The sequence below is a fragment of the Arvicola amphibius genome, chromosome 12 (genome assembly GCF_903992535.2).
Source record: "Arvicola amphibius chromosome 12, mArvAmp1.2, whole genome shotgun sequence".
NCBI lineage: Eukaryota > Metazoa > Chordata > Mammalia > Rodentia > Cricetidae > Arvicola > Arvicola amphibius.
Genome location: NC_052058.2, coordinates 51534445 through 51544462, shown reverse-complemented (window position 1 = coordinate 51544462; position 10018 = coordinate 51534445). Strand labels below are relative to the sequence as shown.

The 10018-nt window shown below is 39.3% G+C and overlaps 1 non-coding gene across 1 annotated transcript; it reads right to left on the bottom strand.

Annotated features, from left to right (window-relative positions):
- Positions 1-9655: 9655 nt before the first annotated feature.
- On the bottom strand, positions 9656-9762 carry LOC119799639. Its single transcript, XR_005282915.1, has one exon. It is a non-coding gene; the product is annotated as a U6 spliceosomal RNA (small nuclear RNA).
- Positions 9763-10018: the final 256 nt, after the last annotated feature.

The following is a 10018-nucleotide window of genomic DNA, read 5'->3' as shown; positions in this document are numbered from 1 at the left end:
GATGTATGCTTCATAAGTGATTGTAGGTGGTTTCTGTTAGTTTTGTCTTCTGAAGAGGTGAGGAACTTGTTCTGATCATGCTGAATTTAGGTGGTATATCTTCTAAGTTTCAAACCTGGGACGTATGGCTGAGGTGCCTGTTTAATACATCAAAGTGGACATGACCACCACGTTCTCCCAGTATCCTTCAGCCCTTACTGTTACTTGGTTTGTCTGGCATACCCCACCCCTCTACCCTGAAGTCTTTATCCAAGGGTTGAGTTGTTCTTCCCCCAGAAGCTCTTTCCTATATAAGCCAGACATTTTGGTTACTGGCCCTTTTGCCGTTTTGGCTGTTGTACCTGTTTTCCTGTTTCCCCCCCACTCTTCCCTAGTGACCCAACTCAGTCTGGTCATGTCCACTCTGAAACTCTGTCTAAACAAACAAACAAACAAATACCAAAACAAACTGAAGAAAGGAAGGGAAGAAGGACGTCTTCTGACGACGCACTCCCATTTTTCTATAATAAACCTTCTCCGCCATACCGAGGAGCAGTCCTGTCCTTTCTTTTCCTTTTTATCTCCTTTTTTCACTCAATGCCCAGACTGGAGAAGAAGTCTGAAGCCTAAAGACTTTACAGGACTAGAGACAGACATTTGGGACTAGCTGCTTAGTTGTGGCCTTTATTTTCTTCATTCTATCTCATCTGTAAATGGAAAGCCGGACACTGAGGTATGGGATCAACCCCCTCCAAATCTCCCTCACTACTGCCATCAGGTGGTCACTTTGTTTTTTTTAATATTTATTTATTTATTTATTTATTTATTTATTTATTTATTTATTTATTATGTATACAATATTCTGTCTGCGTGTATTCCTGCATGCCAGAAGAGGGCACCAGACCTAATTACAGATGGTTGTGAGCCACCATGTGGTTGCCGGGAATAGAACTCAGGACCTTTGGAAGAGCAGGTAATGCTCTTAACCACTGAGTCATCCCTCTTTGTAAGAAATATCAAATATGTGCCAAATGGTAGTGGCACTGACTTTTATCAGGAGGCAGAGGCAGGTGGATCTATGAGTTCCAGGCCAGCCTGGTCTACAGAGCGAGTGCCAAGGCAGCCAGGGCAACAGAGAAACTCTGTCTAAACAAAAAAAAAAAAAATACCAAAACAAACTGAAGAAAGGAAGGAAAGAAGGAAGGAATAGCAAATATAGATCTGTTCTATCAAATACTATAAAAATTTGTGTTTAGGATAAGGACTTTTTAATCTCCCCTGCTTTGAAAGACTTTCATGGAATGCCTTTTGTTCTTGTTTTCCCATGAAACAGGGTTTCTCTGTGTAACCCCTGAACTATTCTAGGGTTCCCGGGAAATGGTGACAAGTCACATTTTGCAGAGGCTTAAAAAGGCAAAGCCATAAGGCCACTGTATTTTGTATCGGGTCCAATCATAAGCAAGCACACATCCTGTACCTCCTGCCTACATCCAACCAGGGGCAAGCATATATCCTGATGTGTTTCCTGCGTATGTACCTACGGCCTACATGTGATTAAGCACATCTGGTGTAAATGAGACAAACCTATTTACGGGAGCAAAACATAAACAATAAATAGCCTCCAGCATTTAACTTTGATTCTCACAGGACAATTTTTTTTTTCGAGACAGGTTTCTCTGTGTATAGTCCTAGCTGTCCTTGTAGGTCAGACTGGCCTCAGACTCACAGAGATCCGCCTGCCTCTGCCTCCCGAGTGCTGGGATTAAAGGCGTGCGCCACCACAGCCTGACATCACAGGACAATTTTATGTTCTATCACGTGTACCCTATATTATAAAAGAGAATCTACATATCCATATTATTAATAACTTAGTACAAATACATTGTATTAGGTCCCAAACCCAGCACAAGTCTTACTCAGTATCTGTGGCACCTCCCAGCACTTCTCACCCCACCCCCTCCCAGGGGCTGGGCTTCCCTACCCTTCTCCCCAGTCTGATCCCTATATATCCCATTTTGGCTACAGGGTTAGGTCTCTTTGCCTGGACCACCTCTTTGATCAGCAGCTCCTTTCTTGTCCTCGTTCCCCATGGTCTAGTTAAGTCTGCCAGCCATGTTCAGGCTAGACTATTCCTTCTCCCTGCTTTCTCCCCCATTTCTACAATAAAAATCTCCTCCATACTTCAGAGTAGCCACCTCCTCCTCCTTGTATTTCATTTTTCATTCACATTGTTAGCGATTTGCTTGGTCTGAGTGAATCCTTCTCCCAAACTAGTTGCCCCTAGAGGATTACACAGTTGAAACCAGAGGGCAAATTATCTTGAGAGTCATTGTTTCATGTGTCTGAGTGCAAACATTGTCAGAGTGAAGAATTCCAGGGATGATAAAGAAAACATGGACATCACTAGACTCAGAAACATGGCTGACCACTGAGCAGAGTAGGGCAAGCCTGAGCTCCTGAGTGATTGACAGCCCTGTTTCCATCCTGCACCCTGTCTCTCTATATGCTGGGTGGCAGTGGGATATAATACAGATGTCTAGGATGTTGACGCCACGTTTTCTCAGAGTCTCAGCTCTGAATAAGGCATGAAATTAAGATCAGCTTCTGTGACTGCTTATTCTGCACTGCTTGCACTGGTTAGTTTTTGTCAATTTGACACAAACTAAATTCACCTAGGATAAGGGGATATTGGGATATTCAATCACACTGTGAACACCAAGTTTGCATTTTTGTTAATTAAATTAACCTTGGGTCAGGAGGCTGCGTTAGCAGCAAGTTGACAGGAAGTAATCATAGAGCACCAGAGGGCATCTGGGAGAGACAGAGAGACACAGGAAGTAGTAAGGAGGGATTTGGAGTGGCACAGCCTTTTCTGGTTGTTGAAGTGGAAGCATAGGTCTTCCGTGGATGGGGATAGCTAGCTGCAACTCAACCTCTCTGAGCTAACAGGATTTTACCCCAGCCTTTGGATCTCGAGTCTTAGGCATAATTAAAACGACAGAGGTTTAGTTAAAGCTACCTTTAGTGGCAGCCACAGGACTGATGCCTGCAGGAACAGGATTCTTGCCGGGCTACTGCTAGGTAAGCAGGCTGGTGACTGCTGAGCTGCAGTTGATGGGTGGGAATAAGGCACAGCCACTGTGCCAGAGTTAAAACATTTGGCACTCCAACTAGTGGTGCAGTCACATGGACGGAGAAGTCACGCCAGACTGCTCTACCACAGTTGCCATGGGTCTTTTTGCACAAGCACTCACAGCGGGTGGCTGCTGCTCACTAAGAACCAAATGGCAGGCTTGCCCTTGGAAACCGTGTGAGGGGCTTCAGTTCGCCACAGACAACAAACTACTGAGATGTCAGCAGATTTTGTGAGATTCCTGGGAAATGCTTTAGTAGAGAGTTAAATAATATTACAAGAAAAATCTTTCCCATGTTAAGACTGGGGAACACCAGAATGCAGGGTGCTAGGGGCAGTTTGTAATCTCTAACAAGGCAAAACTCTCATTACTTCATCCAACATTTTTTCTAAGGGATCTGTTTCTGAATCAGCCAATTAGATATCATCCATGTAATGGTAAATTATAGATTCAGGAAACTTTATGAATTAGTTCTATTGGCTGTTGTATGTCTCTTTAATATTCCTTGTGGAAGAATTTTCCAATGGTACCTTTTAATGAGTTGGGAATTATAAGTAGGCACTGTGAAGGTAAGTGTTTCTCTATCCTGTTCTTGTAAAAATATAGTTTTTTTTGTTTGTTTTTTTGTTTTTGTTTTTGTTTTTGTTTTTCGAGACAGGGTTTCTCTGCAGCTTTTTTAGAGCCTGTCCTGGAACTAGCTCTTGTAGACCAGGCTGGCCTCGAACTCACAGAGATCCGCCTGCCTCTGCCTCCCGAGTGCTGGGATTAAAGGCGTGCGCCACCACCGCCCGGCTAAAGATATAGTTTTTAAAAAGCAGTCTTTTAAATCAATCACTATAATAGACCATTCCTTAGGTAATAAAGAGGAAATGGAATTCCAGACTGTAAAGACACCATTGGCTTAGTCACCATTTTTATGGCTCTTAAATCTGTTAACATTCTCCATTTTCCAGATTTCTTTTTTTACCCCAAGACTTACTTATTAATTATGTACACAGTGTTCTGCTTGCATGTTTGCCTATGGGCCAATAGAGGGCACCAGATCTCATTATGGATGGTTGTGAGCCACAAAGTGGTTGCTGGAAATTGAACTCAGGACCTCTGGAAGAGCAGCCAGGGCTCTCAACCGCTGAGCCATCTCTCCAGCCCCCCCCCCAGATTTATTCTTAATGATAAATATAGGAGAATTAGAAGAACTGGTCAATTCTTCACTATGTTGATCATTTAACTGCTCCTCAACCAGCTGTTTGAATACCTGTAATATTTCTGATGTTGAAGGCCATTGTTCCACCCAAACAAGTTTGCCAGTTGACCATTTTAAAGGAAGGGCTGTTGGTACCTTTGAAAAATCAGCAGGTGTTATTCCCTGCTTATGTACAACCTGAACAGTCAGTGACTGTCCTCGATAATGCCTTTTACTATTTTTCTCAAAAGCAAACATTAATTTATGGTTTGTTTCTGAATTGGAACAATGTTAATCTATGATTTTTCATTGCTGCAACAAATCACATCCCCATAAATTCTTTGCTATGTCAACCACATATGGCTTTAATTTTCCTGTCTGTCCTTCTGACCTTATACAGTTGACCCATCTTGCACTTTGACATAAAATCCCTAGAAACTGAGTATTTACCTCCTGAACAGAGACCACTCTGTATGCCAAGATTTTGGTGAAATTATTGTTACGTCTGTACCTGTGTCTACCAAACCCTCAATTGCAATGCCATTTATTTGTAATTTTAGCTTTGGTCTTTGACTATTTATAGAAGTTTGCCAAAATAATTGTGTCAATATTCTGTACAACAGCCTTTGGAAATAATTCATAATCAGTTTCCTCAGCCTATCGTTTGCCATTATGCAGATATCTTACTAGCTGATTCAGATGCAAATATCTTGAGAAAATGTTTGAAGAAGTAAATAAAATTTTGCCTTGTTGGGGATTACAAACTGCTCTTGAAAAAAATACAGTGGTGATTTCATTAATTACCTAGGATATAAAATAGAATTACAAAAAATTCAACCACAGAAAGTACAAATCAGGAGAGATCAATTATGCACATTTTTGGGGGGAGGGGTGAGGTTCAAGACAAGATTTCTCTGTAGCTGTGGAGTCAGATCTGGAACTTGCTCTGAACTCACAGAGATCCACCACTTGGCCCCACCTCCAGAGTGGTGGGATTAAACATGCATGCCACCACCATCTGGCTAATTATAAACTCTTATTAATTTTAAAAAATTGCTGGGAGATATTAACTGGCTATGGTCCACAACTAAATTGAAAACAAGGACTGAGTGATTTATTTTAAACTTTGCAAGGTAATAAGGACTTAAATAGTCCAAGAAAATTATCAGCTGAGGCTGAGAGAGAATTGGCTTTGTTAGAAAAGAAATGATAAGAAGTACATGTGGATCCAGAGCTTGATTGTATTCTGGTTATTTTATCTTCTACTAATTCCCCGATAGGAATTCTAATGCAAAGAGAAGATGATATCTTAGAATATATATTTTTATCACACAGAGTAAGAATATTAAAGACCTATGTAGAAAAGATTTCTAAATTGATTCTGAAAGAAAAATTAAAACTTTGTCAATTAGCAGGCATAGACACAACAGAAACTGTGGTACTTTTTCTAATGCTGAAATTTCTTCATTATGGACAGAAAATGAACATTGGCAAAGAGCTTGCAATAATTTTTTGGGCGAGATTAGCAACAAATATCCCAAGAGCAAGAGATTTCAGTTTATAAAGAGAACTATTGGAGCTTTCCTTACATTGTATGGAGAACACCAATTTCTGGAGCTGTTCTATACTGATGCAAACAAACCAGGGAAGGTAGGTTATAAGTCAGGAAATTCAAGTAAAGTGGTTCAAAGGCCTTATTATTCTGTTCAAAAGTCAGAATTATATGCTATTCTCATGGTAGTATTAGATTTTCCAGAACCTCTTACTATAGTTATTCACACTCAATATGCAGAAAGAGTTGTTTTACATATTGAAACTGCTGACGTTATTTCAGATGATTTAGAATTAACTTTGTTATTTATTCAATTATAAGAAATAATCAGAAATAGAAATCATCCCTTGTATATAACACATATCAGACCCCATACAGGTCTACCAGGCAGTCCTCTAGCACAAGGTAATGAAGAAATTTATCATCTGTTGGTAGGAAATGTGTTAGAAGCCTCAGAATTTCATATAAGAAACACCATGTTAATAATATTTTTTCCATTACTCAGCAACAAGATAAGGAAACTATATGGAAATGTCCTACTTGTCTTTTGTATAACCAAACTTGACTACCTGCAGAAAGTAACTCAAAGAGCACTCAAAGAAATGAAATTTGGGAAATAGATGTGTTTCATTTTTCAGAGTTTAGAAAATTAAAATATGTGGACCATATCATAGGTACATACTCACGATTCCAATGGGCAACTTCTTTAAGTTCTGAAAAGACTAATTATAAAATTACACATTTATTAGAAGTCATGGCCAGTATGGTGAAACCTGTACAAATTAAGACTGGTAATGTTCCAGGATATATCTCTAGTAAAATGAGTTTTTTGCATATGACAGGCATACCACACAATCCTACAGGACATGCCATTATAGAAAGATCTAATCACACCTTAAATGATATGCTTAATAAACAGAAAGGGGTAATAAATACAGATTACACAGTGTTTTATTGAATTTAAATTTTAAAAGTGCTAATGAAAAAGGAATAACAACAGCAGAGAGACATTAGATAACAGAAAAAAGCTGCTGAATTAAATTAGCCTATACAGTTCAAAGATGTGTTGACCTCAGAATGGATACCATGGTGTGTGTTACACTTGGGAAGAGATTTTGCTTTTGTTTCTACCAGAGAAGAAACACTATGGATACCATCAAGATTGATAAATATTAAATGTGAACAGAAGAGACCACTTCATTAAGAGATGCAATAGTTCATCAAATAGCATAGCCATTCAATCCAAACTAACATCTAAGTCTAACAAATGCCTTTCATTTGATAAGGTAAAAAAATAAAAATAAGCCGGCGGTGGTGGCACATGACTTTAATCCCAGCACTTGGGAGGCAGAGGCAGGCAGAGCTCTGTGAGTTTGAGACCACCTGGTCTACAAGAGCTAGTTCCAGGACAGGCTCCAAAGCTACAGAGAAACCCTGTCTCAAAAAACCAATAGATAAATAAATAAAAATAAAAATAAAATAATTTTATTATTAAAGATAATACTTTTTATGTTACCAAAAGGTATTTTGTCTTAGCAAAGACATAATCTGACAAAAAAGGAACTCCCCAAAGTTAGGGTTAGGGAAGGATTTTATTTTTTTCTTTCCAGGATAATAAAAGCATACAACTAAAGAATCTGAAGACCACTGAACAAATGAGAAATCTGAAGGAGGATGAATCATTCAGTGAAAGATGTCCCAAGAAAAAGAGTAGAACTGGCCTAATGATATACCACATTTCTTTTTTTGTCTTAAAAATACTTTTTATTGTGCAAAAGTATCTGTCACAGACATTCTGACATAAATATGCTACTGTTTATACAATGTATATGTCTAAAACTTCTGGTTTTACAAACTCAAAGAATTCTTGTGAGTTCCAGGGAACTGGATTGAAGGATCCACCTTAAAGAGGTCAGATACATCCCCCTCAATTCCCTGGTCCTAATTTTTTTTTCTTAATTTAACTTTGTCCTTTGTTCTGTCAATACCTTAAAAAGGTGTAAGAGACACCGGACATTTCCATACCACAAACACTGGACAGAAACAAAGAGACTAGCTATGCCAGGATGTAACCAGCACCCAGCTTTCTCAGGTCTCTTCCAAAGATGACACCCCCAAATAAAAAGGAAGCAGTCTTGAGAATCTATGGCTCCAATTCCTTTAATCTGTGGTGCCTAACCTCCCGCCTTTTTATTATTAAAAAAAAGATGGGAATGTAATGGTCTGCTCTGTCCCTTTAAGAGACAAGCCATGCCCACTCCTTCCTCCATCTGCTGAGGCAGGCTGATCTTCAGCTTCCAGCCTGAGTCCCTTCCTTTCTGTCCCTCTCTCTCTTGAAGTGGTAGCTTCTGTCTCTCCCTTCTCTCTACTTCTCCCCCTCCCTATTTCTCTCTCTCTTCCTCTCTCTCTCTCTCTCTCTCTCTCTCTCTCTCTCTCTCTCTCTCTCTCTCTCTCTCTCTCTCTCTCTCTCTCTCTCTCTGCTCTTCCCCCTTCTCATCTTCCCTTCCATAACCCACTAAATAAATATACAACTTCACTTTGCATGGCGTGCCTATCTGTCTCAGTCTCTCACCCACTACATGGCTTCCTGCCTGGGACCCAGCTGCCTTTGTGGTCCACTGTGGTCTTGGGACCCATTGCCCACTGCCTCTTGGGGACTGGCGGCATGGTCTCATGGCCTGCTGCTGCCACTTGGGGATCTGCAGCATTTTTACTTAAACCATAACACTTAGGTCCTCAAAGAGTACCGTGATATGCAAAGGCTTTAACAGACCCATTATCCACTAAAAGTTTTACTCTTGTATAGACTACTATGGAGAGGAAAACTTTACCATCCTCATTACACTTTTTCTCTGGCCAGACTATGGTGTCACACACCTTTAATCCCAGAACTCGGGAGGGTCAGGCACATATCTAGGACTTCAAGGCCAGCATGGTCTACAAATAATTTCCAGAACAGGCTCCAATGCTACATAGAAACCCTGTCTCAAAAATTTTTTTAAAAAGTTTCTCTGCAGTATGATTCTTTCTCATGATTTTAAAATTGATAACACATACAAAGGCTTTACAACATTGGATAAATTTGTAGGGTTTCTATCAAGTACGTGTTCTTTGATGGATATAAAGACTTCTATGACATACAAAGGCTTTACTACACTGATTATATTTATAAGGTTTCTCTCCAGTATGTGTTCTTTTGTGATGTTGGAGAACACTGATATATGAAATGGCTTTGATTACATTGATAAGATTTCTCTCCAGTATGTTTTCTTTCATGCATTTGGAGTTTAGAGCATCATGAAAAACCTTTATCACATTGATTACATTAAAAGGGCTTCTCTCCTCTATGTGTTCATTTATGTCTGTGAATCTCACAATGAGTTGCAAAAGCTTTACCACATTGATTACATTGATAAGACTTCTCTCCATCATGCGTTCTTTTATTATTTTGGTTCCTACTAAGTTGTGAAAAGACTTTACCACATTGATTACATTCATAGGGTTTATCTTCAATGTATGTTCTTTTGTCAAGTTAGAGACCACTGACCTGTGAAATGGCTTTACTACATTGATTATATTCATAGTGTTTTTCTCTAGTATGTGTTCTTTTGTGTATTTGGAGTTGAGCGTACCTTGAAAAAGCTTTATCACACTGATTACAATTCAAAGGGCTTCTCTCCAGTATGTGTTCTGTTGTGTCTGTGAAGCATGCCATGATTTGCAAAAGCTTTACCACATTGATTACATTGATAAAGTTTCTTTCCAGTATGTGTTCTTTTATGTACTTGAAGAAGATGGTGATATGCAAAAAATATGGAACACTTTATGAATTTGCGTGTCATCCTTGCGCAGGGGCCATGCTAATCTTCTCTGTATGGTTCCAATTTTAGTACATGTGCTGCCTAAGTGAGCACTATAGCATATTTCTAACAAGATAAAATTTCATAATCCTCCCAAATATTTGTTTCTGCTGTTCTCTATACACATATAATGCAAAGGATCTTTTTTTCAAGTCCTATTCCAATTAAAGATTAAAACTGGCTTTGGAGTTGGAGTGTGTCTCTCTCCTTCTCTAAACCCAAGCATGCTTGTTAAAGGAAAATCTAAAAATCTCTGTCTCATGTCCCACCTGATATGGGACAGAAGACAACAAAAATTAAGAGACTATTC